General features: G+C 41.4%; 1 protein-coding gene across 8 annotated transcripts in view; it reads right to left on the bottom strand.

Moving 5' to 3' along the window:
- LOC129194678 (neurexin-2-like) overlaps window positions 1-21068 on the bottom strand; it is a 543165-nt gene that overhangs the window by 179130 nt on the left and 342967 nt on the right. The gene's annotated exons all lie outside the window — the stretch shown is intronic.

Raw genomic sequence — 21068 nt, 5'->3', positions numbered from 1 at the left:
ACATGGATAGTCTTGGTATCAAAGAAAAGTGGAGACTTTGATGGTTACTGTAGATGTGAAAATGTACACATCTTTTCTTTGGGCTAAGTAAGTAAACAAAGCTGCATGTTCAATGAGATTTAGCAGTAGAGGAATGCTAATTGTACCGTTGGAATGACTAAGTGTTAACTTTCCAATGGTGATAAATTAGCATTAGCATTAGCATTAGCATTTAGATGTATTAAATTATCAACGTACGCTGGTCCCTGACTGATGACTTGTTTCCAGTATTTGCCCGTTATGTGCTTGTGGCTTGAATGGTCTGTTTTTCTAAAATTGGTTTGGTTGAGCTTTTAGTTGACGTTCTTCCGGTTGCATGAATGTATATTATGTTGGAAAATGATATAAGTATCCTGCAGCAGTTACCATAGCAACACATGGAACTATGCTGCCCCCTGTACTGCGGTTTGGCCACTTTTAACCTACAAAATGGACAATTTGTCAGAGTGCAGTTAGGAATTAAAGAACCACACTCTCATCTGCTCAAGTGCCGGATGCTTTTCTGTTTGACAGCTGACACATTTGTTTTTACAGGTCTTTAGAGAAATAGCTGGACTTCCTTGCAAGCGACTGACAACTTCAGTGGTAATTTTACCTTCTCAGTGCGACAAGCTGCACTGAGGAAAGAGACAGCTTAAATCTATACCTGTTTTGAAGTATCAAAACACCCCCAAAACAAAATCAGACATGCTTAACAACCAAATGGCCCTTGACAAGCATGAAACATCAGGTACCCATGACAGGCCATTTGCGGATTGTAGTAATGTGAATGCCTGAAACACGACACTGTAAATGCAACGGCGATGTGACGCCAGAGACTGGCCACTCGATTTGTGTCCAGTGAATGGTATTGTGTTGCACAAAAAAAAGTCAATAGCAGAGGTTTGGTTGGTGGAGGAAATCAATCCAAAGCAGAGCACAGAGGAAACGAGAGAAGGGAGCAAGAGCTTTGTAACCAGAAGTTGTAATCCTTAGAAGATGTAACAAGTCATTAACATTAACACGCCACATGCTCTGTGTGACGTACATTTAAAAAGAAAGAGGGACGGCAACTTAATGTGGGCTGCTGTTCACAGTCTCATTTGTTGCTTAGCACTGCTATGTGGCTGTGACGCAACCTTCTGCATGTTAATACGTGATCTGCATGCATTCAGTGTATTTTGAGAAGCCTCAACTATACAGTACAGGCCATGTCAGCCAATCAGAAGCCTGAAGGAAGTCATTTTCAAATCAGGTGCAATAAGAATAATGGTCAGGAAAATGAGAGCCTAACACAAAAGCATTAATAGCACATTTCATCTCCAGTTTCTTTGACTTTGCAGCTTTACTAGTATACTGTCTGAGGCGTTAAAACCACGAGTGCAGTGGGGGAATGCAGCATGTCTTCCTTCAACTGCACACAAATTGTTTAGTGCCCTCGCGTTCATCTGTCTGCCTCTCTCACGCTCATCTTGTTTGCTCTCTGACAACCTAATTGACATGCAGTCAATGCTATACCTGATGAGCCCACAACATGCAAAGCCTTCAGGTCAAAACACCACACGGAAAGAACCATCATGATTCTGAGTCATCAGAAGCTGCTGTCAATTAGAAATGTTGTTTTTCCATGAGGGTCATATGGGAAGGGAACATATTTTGAGGACAGGGACTCGCTGCACGCAAACCTGTATCCGTCTCCAAGGCTGGGACATATTCAACAGGGATCTTTGCAATCCCTCATGACAAAACATTTTTATTATTTGGAAGAAGGAAAAATGTTTTCCAGAATCCTGAGCGTTTTAAAAATCAGAGAAGAAAATTTCAGCGCACCGAATACAATACGTTAAATACAATTTTAAAAAGCAGGCATACATTAAATACATGTGAAAAACTTAGGATGCCACATGGTGCAACTCTTCTACTCCTGAACTGCTGAACACAAAAAGGTGGAAATTTGCACTCATTGCGCTCTACAAAACACCCCATCACCAAATGAAACTTGGTACACACATCAAGGGAACTGACAAGCATATGTCTGTAAAACTGAGCAGTATTGGTTACAATGCATGGCCACCATCAAGCAAAATATATTTGCAGGAGCGCAGGTGCAGCAACTAACTGTCCATAAGGTACTGACCATTTGTATAATGACTGTAAAACTTTGAGGATATCTGGATTATATGTAGCTAACATGCCTTTCAAAGCATTCTGACCACAACCCATAGGGGGCGCCACATATGTCATGTGGAATATGTTAAAATCAGAACACTATTGAGTGCCCTAAAATTTGGCTGCCTACCTGATCAATAATATTAGCTTTGTTGTCGTCAGATAGAATAAATCCAACACACATACTCTACCACCCATGCGTAAAGTGTTTTACACAAGGTCATGCTTCGTGTCCATGATATATGAAAAAGGTCACCAGTGTTGGGGCAGTGAGTGTATGTATGTGTGTTGCCTCTCATCATAACAAGGATGTCCGCTTTTAGTCCTATGCACATTAAAATTCCATCTCCTCTGACTCGGACTCAATCAAACGGCCGGCGCCTCATGCCGTAGATGCACAGATCTCATCAACGTGACACGCCACATCCGAGTGACAGATCGGATAAGTAATGGATGATTAGTATGGCCTGTCCTTCTGTCGCGCGTGGTGGCAAAGCTGGGGTGAAGTCAAGGGAGCAACCGTCAACAGCTTCTAGCAGGGGTGTCCAAACATTTCCCACCAAGGGTCACATACAGAATATTTAATGAATGAGGAGACCACTTTGATTTCCTTCACATTTTGTTCATTAAAGACACAAAAAGCAATCCAGTGTACATCGCTTAAGTGGATTTTTGGACCACCTGTCATAAAAACGAGAAACCAACTATTTTATAAACATTAAAAAACTAAAAATGTATGTATTTTTTTTAGCAAATAACAAGCAAACAACTAAATTGTCTTTTTTATCAAACAGAATAACAGAATATTAATATTTTACTGAATATTTTGTATTCCTTCTTTGGCCTTGATAACAGCAGGCAAACACATTTTTCTGTTCAGAAATACATCTGAATAAATATAATAATAATAATAATAATAATAATAATAATAATAATAATAATGGCATTACACATTTTTCAGTTTTTTTTTGTTTAAAAAGTACATTTGAACATTCACAGATAACAATAATTGTATTTTAGCATTAAAATAGCATTCCGGTGAAAGAGTTTACAGATACAATAAAAAATTACTGATGTTGCACATCTTCAATTTCATTCTTATATTCTAATATTGTATGTTGTGGGCCAATAAAAAATGAACTGTGCACAGCAAAAGGGTCCCTGGATGCACTTTGGACTCCCTTGCTACCAGTAAGTGAGTCTTCTTTACTCATTAAAGGTGTAAAGTGACAATACAGGGTGTTTAGGTTTTGGTAAACATGGGGGTTTGCACCTATAATGTAAATTAAGGGTTCTAGCCAAACTTCATTAATCAATTAGTTAATTAGAAATTGATATGCAACATTCACAACATGTTTGGATTATTGAGGTAGCAGAATTAAACTATTTACTCTGCTCTTCCAGTGTACTTTTGTCAACAGTCTCTCGTTTAATGTTTGTTTAATTTAATGGGACAGAGTAATTTCACTTTTGTAACAATATCAAAACACAATTACAGACGTGTGTTTATAAGCCGCCGAACAATGTCGACCATCAATCACTGCTGAAGAGGGAATAAAAGGCAAAAAAGAGAAAGAAATAATAAGTGTGGGGACATTTGAACCTGCTTATTTCCCCCGTGTGTTGATGTGGTATTTGTGCTCAGCTGAACATGACATCAGGCTATTTGGCTGCCACTGCAAAGAAAGGGCAAGAAGGGGTTGCATGCAGCGAGCTAATTATTAGTCTTATTTACAGACTTAAAATGTCAACATGTGGCCGTGTTCATAAATCTTTGGTTGTCGGCTGCAGGTTTCTCACTTTGGTGATGAGAGAGCAGCACCCGAGGTGTCATTTTAATTTTCTATTGACTTTCCTTTCACGCAATCCAGATGAATGAAGGTCCATGCGGGCAACAGCGAGAAATAAAATGCATATAAATGTGAGTGATTGATCGCCTCCACCTCAGGCAAGTACTGACACTTGCAGAACATGGCGGCCGCTGCTTTGGCGATGATCACCCTCGACCCGTTTCAAGCGGAATACACTCCTGGTTTTGAATGGCAAGCAGGTCGGCTCCTACACGCGGGTCATGTTTCCAACATGCAGTGCTCTTGACTTTGAGGCAACGAGGTCTGAGAGCTACTCTCGATCGATGTCCGAGGCACAACACCGTGAAGAGAGCATCTTGCGGCTCTCAATCCATCTGCCTCGCCGGCCTTTGACATTTTTTCTGCTCGGGGCATGTATCGACAGTCTATTTTCCTCTCTCCCCTGTACAGTATTGTACACTCAGATCAGACAGATCAGGTGTTTTATCTGAGAGGTGACACATAGAAGTGTGGTATGTCATAATCATGATTCAGCAGGTACCACGGTCACGGCTCATTTTGGGTACAATAACGGAACAGCAATAGAACATAAAACTGCTTAGCTTCTGTGGAAACAGTTTGAATGATTTTTAAAGTATTGTTGGTGATATTATATAATAAATACAGTTCTCAAAAAAAAAGAAAGATTACAATAATTTACTTGGTTTAGTACAACTGCAACAGTTAGAACAGTATGAATGATTATTTTACTTTTAGTAAATGAAAGTTTCTTATTGGCTGAAGTGCCGCATTAACAGCAGTAGTTCGAGCTTGTAGCCGCGTTCACTATCTGTACTGAACAATGGCAGCACACCGCTTTAATCTTATCCACTTGTCCTCGTCTGTTCAAGTATTTCATCATCAAGGGCAAGTGCCTGATCTACTAAAGGTGTGCGTGTATAAAAACGTGCAAAGTTGATCCCGTGTGCAAAGCTGACCTACTAACAGGGTACACCGAAGATTGCGTCTTTTGTATGCGCAAAATACCACCGTCAATACATTTTAAGTGTGAATATCCATGAATATGCACAATATATGCAGATTATGTTCGAATCTCCGTTGGGCATCTCTGTGTGGAGTTTGCATGTTCTCCCCGTGCATGCGTGGGTTTCTCCGGGTACTCTCCGGTTTCCTCCCACATTCCAAAAATATGCATGTTAGGTTAATTGGTTACTCTAAATTGTATGAAAGGTATGAATGTGTGTGTGTGAATGATTGTCTATATGTACCCTGCAATTGACTGGCAACCAGTCCAGGGTGTACCCCGCCTCATGCCCAAAGTCAGCTGGGATAGGCTCCAGCATTCCCTCACGAGCCTAGTGAGGACAAGCGGCATAGAAAATGGATGGATATGCAGGTTACACAATGCAAAAAATATTGTGAGGAGGAGATGCAAATGCAATCATTTAGCACCCACATTGTAATTTGCACCTCTTTGTGGTCTCGTGTTTTTGCATCATTTTTAGTTTGGAAGGCAGGTGCAAACTGGCACAGTGTGGCTGTGGTGATTGTGGCGAGGAGGCAGGTGCAATGACAACGACAGAGAGAGAGAATAATCTATGCGCTTGTCAACATATTTGGACTGTCAGAAATAAAAATAGTAGAGACAAATGATCTACCCAGCAGTTCCATTTTAGAGCTACTGGAAGGGCTGATTTGGAGCCAGTCACAAAACGTAGCCATGCCAAATCTCATATGGAAAAACTCCTTGCAACACTACATTTCTTGCATCCAGATCGTTCCAACGCACAGGTTAGTGCCGGTGAAAACAAGCTGTGTGCCCCTCGTGTCCCCTCGTGCAACAGTGTGGATTTTACCTAGCTATTCAGCTATCTACAGTAAGTAATGTGTAAGGAGATAACGCTATATGAGTACATTTTCAAGATGTAACCTAATAATAACCTAATAAATTGTGAATTCCATTTTTTACACAACATGTTGTAGTATGAAACATGTATATGAAATGACAAAATACACTAATATAGCATTATTATGATGTGATGTCTCTGCTGGAGTTCACCACTATGTTTAGACTTCCAACTCCATGGCTTCAGCTCTCATTTATCATTTACGGCCACTCTAGTGACAGCCTCTACCACATGCAAAATCCTCATTTAAATAGGGCGGTTGGCTCCACTTTTGAACCTGTTAAAATTTACTCAAGCAATCGCAGATCACCTGCAACACACCTACTAATAGTACGTGCAATTTTTTATTTTGCTCATACATTTTGCAACTCGTTATTTGAGTTCTTATTACATCAGGCCCCAAGTATTCTGCACCTTTAACGACGGAAGAGGGTGTTCAACTTCTGGCATCAGCCATGACTCCCACTAGCTGGGCTGCACTGTATTTGTTTACCAAGTAGATGCATGACTCAGAGAAGTTATACCTCCTGTCCCTCACTTAAATTGTAGTGTGTGGGAACTCGGTACTGAACGTTTTGTATCTGATTACTGATTAGTGATCAGAAAATCCTGATTACAAATACATGTAGGTACCTTTAAACACCTAGAGACATCCACAAACTGTGCCTTTAAGATTCCACACAAAGTGTAGGAATAAGACAGCAGCAGCTTTGTGAGGTCAGTGGCGGAGGGTAAAGTGACAGATCCCTAAACACGAGGGCGGGTCCGCTCATTCCACCCCCCCACGCGCCGATGGCTCCGTGGGTGCAATGCTAAGATCCTCTGGCTGCAACATATTGTCTGCAGCGCTGCAGCTCTATGGTGAGCTTTATGGAAACTGGCAAGGGCAGCCATGCATTTTAATACGCTGTCTCTCTCTTTCCTGCCGTTTCACAGGTGAGTGTGTGTGTGTGTGTGTCTCAGTGCCACTCTTCCTCATTCCCATGTGACGTTTTTTTTTGTTATTTGGTCCGAGCACATAAACTCGGACAGGCGGATGATGCTGGCAAACAGAATGAAATAAAGCCAGAAAAAGTGAGATGGAGTGAAAGAGTCCTCTCAGCACCCACTTCAGGCTTGTTTATGCATTAAAGACCATGCATCCTTCTCCTGATTATCTTCAGATGTACATTTACAGTGCACATGACAGCTGAATCAGCTCAGACCTCCACCAAGGCCAAACAATCCCATTGACTCATGTACAACACATGCATTATTTTTTCCCTCATTTATATTCAATGAGAAATTGATGCAATGCTAAATTTAAATAAAAAAATGCAATCAGTATTTTTTTTAATTATGTAAATTCATCATTTCCACGTCTGTGTCCTTATTGTCCCACCCTACGCTGGTCATACCTATTTTTTCCACAGCCAGTCTCTGCGCGTTTCTCCAATTTCCTTCCTTTTAAATAATTATCCCCAATGTGCATGAGTGAATGTGCCGCAGAAAATACACAAACCTGGGCTTCACTGCCAATGACTACCATTCCTCTTTAAGCCTATTATTAATAATTTACTGCCTTTTTGCCAGGCAAGGCCTTGGCATCCTGCTGCCACTTAACTGCCTCAAGGACTGATTGCCACTCGCAAATAAAGCCTCCCAGGAGGTCATTACTGGTTTGAGACAAAGTAGTAAAATAAGGGAGAAGCGAACAATGAGAATGCAAAAGTGGTTGAGTGTTAGTTCAAATTGCCTCTTAATTTAGTTTTGTTTGACACAAATGGCTGATTTGTGTGACACTATGGCTGCGTTCACACTTGTGGATCTGTACTCTGGTCTTCCGTACAAAAAAAAAAAAGACACCTGGTGTGCACCTTGGTTGAGTAAATTTTGTGGCTGACGTGACGCAACCCCAATATTCTAAACCAAAATGCTGTCTGCTAGGTTGAAAATTCAGGTTTTATAGGTTTTATATTTGTTGCCCGTGCTCTGCGATTGGCTGGCGACCAGTCCAGAGTGTATCCTGCCTCTCGCCGGAGGACCGCTGGGAGAGGCCCCAGCATACCCGTGACCCTGGTGTGGACAAGCGGTAGAGAAAATGGCTGGATGGATATTTGTTGTCACACACACAGAAGGTGACAACAGCACTTCCAACGCATTTCCTATTACACGTTTGTCATTCCATCATGCTTTTTGTTGTCATCGTAACACCGGTACATGTCTTTGGTAGTGTTCACATTTCAGCTCAAGTGAACCGAGCTGTACCAGAGTTCACTTGCAAGCCTCATATCTAGAGCGGTCTCGGTACACTTGTTTGGTGCGTACCACGGTTCAGATAAACACAGCCAACATACCAGGTTAAGTCTACTTTCAAAGTTAGCCAAAGTGCGCTTGGAACTTGCAGGATGCCACAAATAGTCCCAGTAATGTCTGGACTTTTGGGGACAAACAGTACAGAGATGTGAGTCAACAAAATGTCTTCTACAGAGGCTGCTGCTCCTTCATGCATTCTTCGTCATCCCTGGAGGCCAAATGACGGAAGTGGCAATCTTCACTCTTCTAGCTGTTCTTTCACTACTCTCCAGAAACTGCTAACGCACTCCCACCTTTTGGTGTTCTTTCCTTTCCAGTCCTGTTGCACAAAAGTAATCCTTCCTGATTGAACAATAAAATCAATGCAGCAAGTCTCTAGCCGCCTTTTAAGTATCCTACCACTGCAGAGGGGAATCTGTTTGGGGGGGGATATGGTAATGGTAATGGTATATGTTTAAAATGTTTTGCAGCTCTGAGTGGTGGGGGGGGGCTGAAACTGAACCTGAACTCCTGACCAATTGCAACAGAGTAGGTGTAGTTGCGGAAGTAGGCTGCAGAATCTGAGCACTTTGGCTAAGAGAATTAAAATGCAGATTTGCCCTGTACACAACTTATTAAAAGGCCCCACAGGTATCCAATATCATTTTAAAATCCCCTGAAATGAGCAGGATAGGCCCACTTTAAGGAACATCACATTTGCACTTGCACAATTCAACACGTCCGAAAGCTGGCACGCATCAATGCAGACACATTGCGATTCACTGGCCAGCCCTACACCTGACTGTGCTCTTTGTCTCTTCCCTCCCCTCACTTAAACCGTAGACACACGGAACAAGTGGAAAAAATAATTTCTAAGAGAAATGGATGTGTTGGTATAGCGGCAGCAGCATAGGGGATTTTGAGTGGGGGGTGGTGGTTAGCCTTTTATCATGAAGTGGAATATGTGAACATTGGTGACGGCACTGTGGGCTGAAAACAGCGTCAATATTTTATGAGAGCAGTTATAGGCCACATATCAAATTTTGAGTTTTTCTGTGTCCCCCCCCTGTGGTCCTTGAAGACCTAAATGCTGCCAGAAAATACCAAAAGATATGCTGGGTAATACTCCAACACGGAGTCACTGCCTGGCTTCTCTTCTTTTTCGCTCTTACTGTCCTTCCCTGACTCATTGTCGCCAATAAAACACAATCAAAAAGGTCACACAACATTCTCTAGCCTACAGATCTTAATTGCAATGCAAAATTTGCACTTGCAAAATTGCACAACTAACACTTTTTTTTCAAAAAAAAAAAAAAAAGAAACAGTGCAGACAATCCCCAGCGTGCAGGGACTTCAAAAGGCATTGTGAGGTGCTGCGAGAGGCGTTTCTTTTTCTTTTTTTTTCTTCCTCCCAAGACGTCTCATTTTGGAGCGTTGGTCTTGTCTAGCAGTTTGGAAATGTGGACTCGGAATTGCTTTGCCTCAAATTAAAAAGTTGGTTACTTGCACCCAACACAAATGGGATGAAGGTCGCCTTGTTTCATTACAATTTTATTGTGGAATTGATCGGTGCTGCACTGGCTGTCGATACGAGTGAATGGAAGTCATAGACACACACACACACACACACACACACACACACACACACACACACACGCACACGCACACGCACACGCACACGCACACGCACACGCACACGCACACGCACACACACATGCACACGCACACACACACACACCAAAGAGAAGAGGCTGATTCTCTATTTGAAATGTGTGTTTTCCCACAATGCAATTGAAGGGAAGGACAAGTTTATCCTTTAGAACAAATGGGGCCAAAAAGTTTATAATTGGGCCTCTCATTTAACTGAATAAGGCAACCAAAATAACAGAAACAGTTCTACACCACTGCAGACTATAACCACAATCACAAACATGTGCTTCAATTAACAACAGAAAATCAAAAGTGAACATTAGTGCAAATGCTTTAATTATAGCCACACACACTACATATTTCATTAATTACTGGAAAAAGGACGTGCTATTTGGAAGCAGGCAATAATTTGAGATATGCTTACTCCAAAAATTACCCATTAATCATTATATATAAAAAATATATACATATATATATCTATCTATATATATATATATATATATATATATATATATATATATATATATATAGATATATATATATATGTATATATTTTATACATGATACATGATACATGATATATATATATATTTATATATATCATGTAGGAAAACGTAGCTCTCGTTGACCACTTGGTCATGTATTACATATATTATATATATATGTATATTGCACAACTTCATTGTAAACAACAATACTGCAAATGTAACATGCATGAGTTTTAGACCAACAGCTGAGTAGCAACATTTTGAAGCACATGCAAAGGTAGATAAAACTTCTAGATGTTGACCACCCAAATGCTGTTACTGCCATCTTAAAAAAAAAACCACTACCTTACAGAGGTTGCCTATAGCCACAGCTGCCGGAATTAACTAGAGACTCCGGTGGTTATTTGCTTTTGTAGACCACAGATCCACTGCCAATAGCAGACTTTAGCAGAGGTCTATTGAAAAGATGAGTGAATTGGAACATTATTATAAGCTCATAAGATCAGAACTACCACATCAGAGCAGTGAGGTCTCCTGAGCCTCGCCATGCCCCCCACAAACCTCGTCTTCCCACATCCTTCCAACATGGCGTGAGTATGGTGATCAAAAGTGCAAAACAAATGAGGTGAGAAGTCAATCCACCAGGAGATGAGACTATACGGGCAAGAGAGGCATGTGAAGAAACACAAGTGAACTGGAGAAGAAGACTATTGATCAAGCAGAGGGCCGTCCCTCTTGTCAATATCAGCACATCTCCTGGGAGCACCATGACAAAAAAACAGGGGAGGCAATATTTATTACTCTTGCGTGTTTATGTGTGTGTGCGTGTTTTCTTAAGATCAAAACACACTTAGACTGACTATCCATGCATGCTCCATCTGCAGCACGCAGCCAAAATGGGCCAATTTAGGAGTCTAAGCGAGCCTTCTTTTCCACAGCCAAGCTCGGCATGAAAGTGAAAATGACTGAAGGGAAGCACGTATGTAGAGAACAACTGGATGTACGTAATAAAGAACGCACACAAAGAAGAACATTGCTAAACAAGTCAAAGCAAACTAATTATAACTGTTACTGTGCAGGTGAAGCAAGTGTGAAGCCATTATTGTCACAGCAGTATTAGAAAGCTGCTTTATAAACAATCTGTCTGTCAATTTGAAATATGTATGCTTTCAGATTTAGATATAAATATTTCTTGAGAGAGTAATTTATGTTTGCCCTGAGATCTGGCTCATAGGCATCTGGAGAAGCAGTGGACACATTAAAATCCCTGCATTCTCTCAAAGCTAATTTACACAAACGTTTCTACTGTCAGTTATGCCATATCTACTTTACAATTCGAGTGACTGCACTTTGATCAATCTTTTGCATTCCCACGCTACCTACGGCATATGCAACATGACAGGCTCAACTGAGCTTACGGGCAAAGGAACGCCACCAAAAGAAAACATTGTCATGCAATGCACCGCATAACATAAAACCCATCTCTCTGTTGTGTTTGGCAGAGTGGAACTGCTGCTTTGACTTTTATGTTGCAGTGAAATCAAGCATTCCCATGAGTGCTGATGAAGAAAGCCATTGAAAAGAGCGACGTGGATGTTTTCCAGCCATCCTCTGGCACGCTGAAGTGCATGCAGCCCATGTGAGTGTTGCACCAAAGCAGTGTAGTTGCCTATGTTTAGCATGGGATTAATTTTTTGTGTGTTTCCAATGTCTAAAGCTTGGAAGGGCACTGAATAAAAAGATCTTGTACCACTACTTCAGTGGTATCCTAAATAAAGGGCGGAGCTAGACTCATTGCAGTCTGTTGATTGGTGGACAGAGAATGCAGGAATTAAATGGAAAGAAGACAGAAGAAGAAAAGAAAAAAAAGCTTGTGCTACGTAAATACTGGATGTCCTCCATTGATGTTTACAGTGTCACATTTCTACAGTAAGGGTAAAGTTGTATAATTCTGAGTCTATAAGGCGTAATCCCCCCAAAACACATGAATCACCACCAAGGACGTACAAAATTCCACACAGGGCTTCAGCAGAGGAATCTATTAGTGCGTCACCGCGATGGGGAATGAAAGATTATCGCCCTCTTGGAAAGCCACCATTTATCACTTCATTGGCCTCCTTGTTCACGCCCGCCTCAAAGTGCCGCTGTGCTCACGCTATGGAAAATCCATTACTGGTCTCGGCACAGGGTAGAAGATAGTTTTAACAAGCAGAAAATATAGGGAGAGATGCAATTGTGTTGTGAATAACAACACAGGAATTTAGGAAGAAATTGTCCAAAATTATACATAACTGGACTGTACTTTCCAAACGAGTGTGCTCAGGCTGTGTGCACACTTTGTAGCACACTCCAAAAAAATAATACATTCATTTTACTTCATACTATTTACTATGACTTGTGCAAAGCAAATAACCCACTGTGATGAGTGAGACCAGACAGTGTCCACACAAAGCTTGAGCATGATCATCATTATTATTTGTCAATGAATGTGTCCATTATCCTACAGTTAATGTTTTCTGAGAAAAAGAGCACCCAGCTAGCGTCGCAAATGTGCCCACTCATCGATCGTGGTATTGACTTCTCTTTTTCAAGAGATAATGGTCTAAACGCGGACATTTCTGTCGCTGTTTCAAGTTTCTAGGTAACACAATCAATTCTGGCTTCTGGAAAATGTCTGTGTTCCTGCTGAAGGATAAAGTGTATCTGCAAAGTGTATCCTTCAAATAGAGAATCACGCCACTGATTGGATTGTTTAGCCAGCTCAGTGCCGTGCAGTGTGAATTGATTACTGGTGGGTATTTAGTGCCAAAGCAAAACTATAATCATCATATTGTTTGACAGATTTAGCAGAAAAACAGGCAAGAACGAGGGGATGTACCGAGATGAGCCCTGATGACCTGAAGGAGGTGAATTAACTTTACTTGCGAAGAGAATAAATATAAGGCTTGTAATTTTATATAAAAGGACATCATATTGTATTGCCTTGGGCTTCTTTTCAAAGTTTCCTAGTGCAGGAGTGTTGATGGCAAGATGGAGAAAGCAAGGCCAGGCAGGGGCTGCAAGATGAACTTATTGATCGATCAGCAGCCATGGGATCAAACTTGTGGGCACAGTGTCAGTCATTCAAAAAGTTTGACTGCTAAGACGTCCTCCTCTTTTATTTAACTTCTTTCCTCTCCTACTCGTCCTTTTATTTTATTCCAAAAAAGAGTTGAGGGCTTTGATGATGTTTGCATTTATCTAGAGTGGTCTCAAAGCAATTACTAAGCCTTGTTAATTGTCCTTTAACGCGCATTGTGGCTTAAAAGCGATCCCGTTCTTTAATTAAACCCGACAAAGCAGTGGAGGCTCTGCACTGGATCGACATTTAAGCAGAAACTCATTAAGAGCAAAGGGAAAGTTTCACGCGAAAGTATTGCTCGTCTGGCTAAGACACAAGACTCTTAATGCTGAAGGGATGGGCTACTACTTTTAGCCAAGCTGTCGCCAATCCTCGGTCCTACAGAGGTCCACCTTCAACCAATCCTACTCTGGCTCTTGACATGCTGACTCCTCACATTCAGTCAAGCCAAAATTCCCTTTTCATTCAACGTAACTGTTCTTTCATCCGTCTACACATGATTTCGCTCAAAGCATCTGCAAATGCAAAGATAGCTAAGGCCTCCTCCAAGTGGGCATCCATCCGCGAGCCGGTCGTCTTTTGCATGCGCATGATAAAAGCACGCCAAGTAATTATGCAGACGGGGTTGAGACTAACGAGGTGGCCGTCAATTGCACGGCCGGCTGGCAAGTGGCAGCGGCGGGGAAGCAAAATGTGGTGGGAAGACAAATGGACTTGGAGAGAGTTAAGATGGCCAACAAGAGGTCTTCCTCTTACACTTTTCAAGGAGTTTATATGGCCCATTGGATCAGCGAGCTTGAGAGTGTTATTTTTTCATTGAGAGCTCTGGCTTGAATAGTTAGAACAATCACACGGGGCTAAAACTTCACATTAAGGCTGATTTTAATCCACTCATTTGAGAAAACAAGCGGCTTCAAAGTAAAATACAAAGTCACCAAGTTTGACAAGAAAAGCTTATTCGTTTTTCCTTTCTGTTTCATCTTGAGAAACAACAGTGTGTCACTTCTACAGCTAATATATATTATTTTAAAACATTGAAAGGGACAGGGCACTGTAGTCTTACTGGTATGGAACCTAATGGTACCATTTTTTCACCATATAAAAACGCTGGTCTAAAACAAACTGCTCTGTGATGCGTCACTGTGTCATCCTGGCTATTAGCTTTGTGAAAGTTTTTTTATTTGTTTATGTTATTTTATTTTGGCAAGAGGTGACCGCTGCCTGCTGTCTTATCAAGCACTAGCAGTGTGCTTGCAAAAGTCACAACAAACATGCACTGAGAGACCTTGCATCATAAATGAATCCACACTCAAAATACTCCCACTGAACTCTACAGTCGTACATAAGAAACACATTCCTGTACCTTCCAAATGTATTATTAGGTATTTACTCTTAAAGTAAATAGCTCATTGCTTTGCCTTGCACTGCCTGTTTTACATGACTCTCACAATGCTCACAATATGTGGATACAGCTTTTTGAATGGATCTCAATAGATTGGGTCAAACTAGTATGCAGAGTTAGTTATACCTTGTCAGTTAAAATGAAATATACTGACAAATACGACAGTTAATCAACCCAAATAACCCGCAATACTGTCGCTATGCATAAAATACAGGAGTATTTGTTATGGGTGTAATGGTACACCCGGTCAGCATGTTTTAAGGTCGACGTTCAGTTCATTTTGGGCACAGTATTGTCTGGGTTCAAATCTCCGTTGGGAATCTCTGTGTGGAGTTTGCATGTTCTCCCCGTGCGTGCGTGGGTTTTCTCCGGGTACTCCGGTTTCCTCCCACATTCCAAAAACATGCATGTTAACTGGAGACTCTAAATTGTCCAAAGGTATGATTGTGAGTGTGAATGATTGTTTGTCTATATGTGCCCTGCGATTGGCTGGTGACCAGTCCAGGGTGTACCCCGCTTCTGACCCAAAGTCAGCTGGGATAGGCTCCAGCATACCCGCGACACCGTCTGTGAGCACGCACCATTTTGCGCTGTTTCCTTTTATATTTACTTTGCCGATGAAACGCCTCAGTCAGTGTTGACTGTCGGGACGAAGGCCCTGCTACACCGCCACACTGGGGCTGTTGCATCTGGCTTAAAAACCATGGCTTTTGTGCCTTCATTCATATTAGCGTTTGAGTGCTAACTTTCTACGTGCTAGCAGTCTGTGTATCCACTCACTAGTAGCCCCGCCTCCACGTACTGGGGGACAAAGAGGCTGACAGGAGGGTTCACTCTCTCCGTTCATTCCCCTATAGAACCAAACACACGCACAGCGAACCCTCTTGTCAACCAGCCTCTATGCTACAGAGAGACGAGGAAAACAAACAGGCATATACTCTAGGCACATGTCAACCTCTCCAGGTGGCAAAATTATCGACTTTGTTTTTTTAATCATTCGATTAATCATTTATCGATTATTCTGAGAGGTCTTAACATGCAAGACATAAATTCAAAGCAGGTACTTCTCCAGGAAATATTTGTGTACGGAATAGAGACGTGACTGTGGGAAGTTACTCTTCCTGTACCTCACTTAATGTGAACTGCACGGGAACTCCGCACACGACAGTACTGAATGTCCCAAAGCCAAAAATCAGATTAGGAATACATGTATGGTTACACCCCTAGTATGTGTATATAACTTCAGTCAGTGCATAAAGACACAAGACAACCAATTAGTATGGCTGACAGCGCAATGCACCAGTAGCTGGCTTTACTGTACACAAGCACACAGCCAGCAGATGCGAATGGCTTTAAAAAAAGAGAGAACTGCACATACACACCCTCTCTCGCCTTCCCCTTAGGGCCCAGCATCTCCCTCTCCTCCCTCTCCCGCTCACATGAGAATGTGAGACAGAAACAAAGCTGAGCAACAACACACCATCTCCGTCTGAGTCGCTTCCAGATGAATAAGGCACAACACCAAGTGGCCCACTTATGCGCTACACAGAGACAAATAGACCAGTCAATCACTGCAGGCTGTGACTGAATAACAAATGTTCTCGTGTGTGTGTATTTGTGTGTGTGTGTCCAAATGCAAGATGCTCAACATCATTTTTTTCCTAATTTGTTGTTGCAAAAACTCTGTGTGCATGAAATGTGATAGCAAATCTTTTCTAGGGTTGAAGAAGAAAATAGAAAAGAGACCATTTCTGCAGGAAAGACACAATCTGAACTACTTAAAAGGCAAAACATATGCTCACCTTGTTCAGAAAGCAGCCCTCCTGTACCTTCCTGTCCGTTAGAAGCACACAATAGGCCTCCAATATGAAACAGGCAGCTTACTTCTTACTCTATTCTATATTTACTGGACAATGCATGAGCTCAGCCCAACCTAAGGGCCCGCAAACTCAGTTCAAGACTTTGGAGAGACCAACACTTTTGCAGCAGTCTTCTAAAAATAGAAGAGTGCTCCTGTCATATAGACCACTACCAGAAGCACTGACCTACATTTCAAACTTAAACTGTAGTATTTTCTTCCATTAAATTGCATTAATTTATTCCCAAGAGTCAATCAATATTCTTCATTGTGTAGTGTGTTCCTTGGCTGCAGCGCTTCCAGTGTGTACATGTATGTGTGTGTGTGTGTGTATGTAATGTAATCTGCCCAGGACCCTCAGAATCAAATTCCCGGACATCCTGTCAAGGTCACTGTCACGTCAGTAGTAATGGGGTTGTTTTTTGGGGTTTTTATTAAGCCAATCAGATTACTGATTATACTTCTGATTTGCCTCAAAGTCAGCTTGCAGGCCCCCAGTTCTGACTGGTTGATCAGAGCAAAGAGGCAGGCCTCCTGTCCTGATTAGTTGATCAGAGCAAAACTGCCCACAATGGCCGAAACTGGCCAAAACATCTCTGGTAAGTAGATGTATTTTACTTAAAAGGTTTCATTTTTTGTCACGTTATTAGATACATGACATATTGCATAATATTGATTGTGAACTGCTTCAGATGATGTTGTAGTGTAGATGTTTGGAATTGTATGGGTCTTTAATTACCAAACTGTTCTATTTACGATTGTCACATTTGGCTGAACGTCATGTTTGCAAGCACCGATGTACTGGTGAAAATTAGTCACTAACTCGAAGTTATTAGCAGTAATGTAAGTCACGCATATTGGTGAGTGTGTATCTGAAGACAATTATATCGGGGACTTATATTGGTACTTCTGTGAAGAAGGTGTCGGACGTCCGACACCTTCTTCACAGAAGTACAGATGACGTCTCAAGAAGCCTTTTCCTCGATGGACAACTCCTGTACGACTGAGAGCCTACACAGACGTATCTTACTTAATGTGCTCTAAAAGCCTGTATGGCGCATCGCTAGCGAGGCTGTTGCTCTATACAAGTAACCGTGGTTCAAAACCCCACCGCGGTGCATAATATTTAGAAGCAATTTTATAATGGTTTTTGGGACTGGCTCTCACGGTGTCTGGCAAAAAACAATTATTGCAGACCCATTGAAGGCCCAGGTACCAAATGCACCGCCCACCACTGGTTAACATAGTGCTTGTTCATCTTTATTTATGACTTTATTCTCAACTACCATTGGGCAAAAAAAATGTCTAAGGTAGCCGTCTGGTCCTGGTTTCATAGCTTTCTGAAAATATGGCCCCCAAAACAATTTATTTGAAGAGCTGTGCATTAGGTGTACTTGCACAATCTAAATAGTAAGCTAAATAAATTCTGCCTTTTAGATAATAATGCTCTGTTTTGAACATGTAAAACTACATTGATGCCCTAATTGGCAACAAAATCACCATTTCAGTGCAACTGATGGCCACTGTGCCACCATCAGGCACCATAAATAACACAGTACTTCTACACGCATCAGCACAAATTCCCATTGTGTTGCACGCACGGGACGCATAGTAATAGTAGTTGATGGACAATGTTGGGTTTGCTATTTAATATATAACATTCATCTCTCTACCTAGTTTATTTTGTGCAATTATTGCAGATTAGTGCTGTCAATCAGTTAAAATATTTAATCATGATTAATCATATTGTCTCCATTGTTAACTCATGATTAATCACAATTAATCACAGAGAGACATATGTTTTTGTCCTTAATAAGTGTACTTTTGAAAGAATATTTTAAGTTTTTAATATACCTATCAACATGAGACTAGATAATGTTTGCTTTATGCAAATTTTTGTTGACTAAACAATCTGTTTTTTTGAACAGCTCAACACAAAATGGATCTCAATTTATAAAACAAAGGTAACCTGTCCATCACTCACACATTATTCTCTTCAAGCAAATAATCGCCCACAACATAATTGTCACTAGCCATAAAATAAAAGTTTGCAAAAACAACCAACAACTAAGTGAAATGAAAATAGGGTGTTAGAAAAATAAATATTGACAACTTACAAAAAATACAGTGCTCAAGAACAGTCAGTAGTTTTCAGAACTATAGCTTGTACTTCATTTCCAAACACTTTTTACAGCGACCTACACACACACACTCTTTTACACACACTTTATCACACCACAAGTTTGGCGACTTCAATGACGTGGCAGTATGACACCATGGGTCTTTCAACATGCAACTTTTATTCTGCCAACTTTGACAAACACAGCAGTGCAACCACAAATGCTAATAAATTGATAATAAATAATAATAATAATGCTAAAAAATTCCCTCGCAAGCTTTTACTGCCAATTCATTGAGCGGTGTGTGTGCACTCGCTCATTTCCGCCTTTGTCACATTGGCAAAAGCCACCAAATAGCTGTCCTCGGCTATGCCTGCTGGTAACTAGCAGCTTGAAAGCCAAATTAGCTCGCAGTTCAAAGCAAAAAATCGGCTCACATCTAAAAAAACCCTTGTTAGTTGGGACATTTGTATGAAAAGGTACCACTGTATAAATGAAAATTAAAAACAATACCTATCGTACTTCTCTCTTCTCTCTGGCATTGAGAATTGCCTCTAGACCCGGAACAGGGGTCCTGTCGCATTCAGTAGACTTTGTGCAACCTTTGTAATCACATGTTGCCGTAATAGTCGCTGATGCGCTGTGTGTTGCAGTAATGGACATCACTTTTCAGAACCTCCGCACGTCTGTATTTATTTCTGTCCATGTGTGCGCCACACGTCACACAAACCATCGCTTTGAAGAATGTCACCGCACAACCCCCAGCCCCAACTGCAACCGGCCTTCATAAATCATCAGCTCTAGTGTCAATAATGTCGAGCACCTCTCTGCTGAAGTGGAAAAAAAAAACGGCGGCGGGAAATTGCACTTACGCATTTGTCCGGAGTGGCAGATTTATCAAAAGAAACTCATGTTTGCTTTTGACGCTGGTACTGTGTGACTGGGCCCTATGCTCAAAAGTATTCTTAGGTGATTAATAGATGTTAATTGTTCATCTTAGCAAGACATTTTGTGTGTTTGCATACCACTTTGTGTGGTGGAAGGCCCTTGTCAAGATTTGTTACTTGGGCAATGAGAGTGCCAACATGGCGAGGAGGTTCTGTGATTTATTTTATAAGAAGTCCTGCTTCTTTTGCTTCTGTTTCAGGGGCGCGTGCAACCTCCAGTGTTTATTAAGTCATAAAGCAAAGCAGACCTGCTGTATTTGCCCGCAGTAAGACACAAATAATATGATTTGAGGGAGAAAACTAGACTGCAAATAAAGTGTTTCTCATAAAAGACAAGTCAAAAAAATGGCAAACTTAAGAAGTGAAGCGTTAAAAAATACTGCTGACATGGTGCCACTATAGCCCGCCTTCACGAAGACAAAAGATGACGCAGAACCAACAGATTTACACAGGTGCATATTCAGTAAAGTCCTACCTTGGTTTTCCAGAGGTGTCCCAGAGAGGTGGCCAACTCAGACACAATTTGTCATGAGTCAGCTGACGCCAAAAGGAAAAGGCCGATGATTTGCCGAGTAAGTAAAGAAGAAAGCTCCAGTTCCGAAAGAGAACAAAGCGGCGGATTAACCCCGGCCACATTGCCGATCAAGTGGATGAAAAAGTAATGGCGAGAGATACAAGCTGGCAGAAATGTTGAGAAAATACTCCATCCAGAAGATGTGATCATTCCATGGGGAAGGAAAATACAGTGTCTGCTGTCAGAGAATGTAGCAAAGCAAAGCATGCACTCTTCTCTTGTAACACAATTCTACATTGAGCATTCTTTGACCAGATCACATACAGTTACAGCCATTTCATGAGGTGCACCTGCAGTCAAAGCCATTTTTTCTCATCCAGCTCTTGTACATGTGTAACTGCTGAGTGTACACTGCCCTGGCAGAAGACGAAAAAGTGCAGACAAAAGGACTTAAACCACCAGCAACACTGGGAGCCACTCGTGTGGTTTTGTTGTAGTTCGTGACTTTGATCAAATTGGGGAATGGTCATTGATGTTAACGTTTAAAATGATTGATATTTGTTGCAAGCTTCTTCTTCTGCTGCTCTCAGTCCTCAAATACATTTTTGATCAGACTGCTGGAGACCTCTTTTTTTAATCTGACACACACACTCATACAAATCACACACTTCCACTGAGCGATCCCCTCAGGCAACAACTGGACTCTAGCCCTGACACTACGTCCTGTTCATCATAAGGCTGTCCTATCTCCGGAAAGACACTCGGCGATGATATGCTCTCCTAGCTGGA

The sequence above is a fragment of the Dunckerocampus dactyliophorus genome, chromosome 15 (assembly GCF_027744805.1).
Source record: "Dunckerocampus dactyliophorus isolate RoL2022-P2 chromosome 15, RoL_Ddac_1.1, whole genome shotgun sequence".
Classification (NCBI taxonomy): domain Eukaryota; kingdom Metazoa; phylum Chordata; class Actinopteri; order Syngnathiformes; family Syngnathidae; genus Dunckerocampus; species Dunckerocampus dactyliophorus.
The sequence above is the reverse complement of the archived record's forward strand: the minus strand, read 5'-3'. Positions and strand labels throughout refer to the sequence as shown.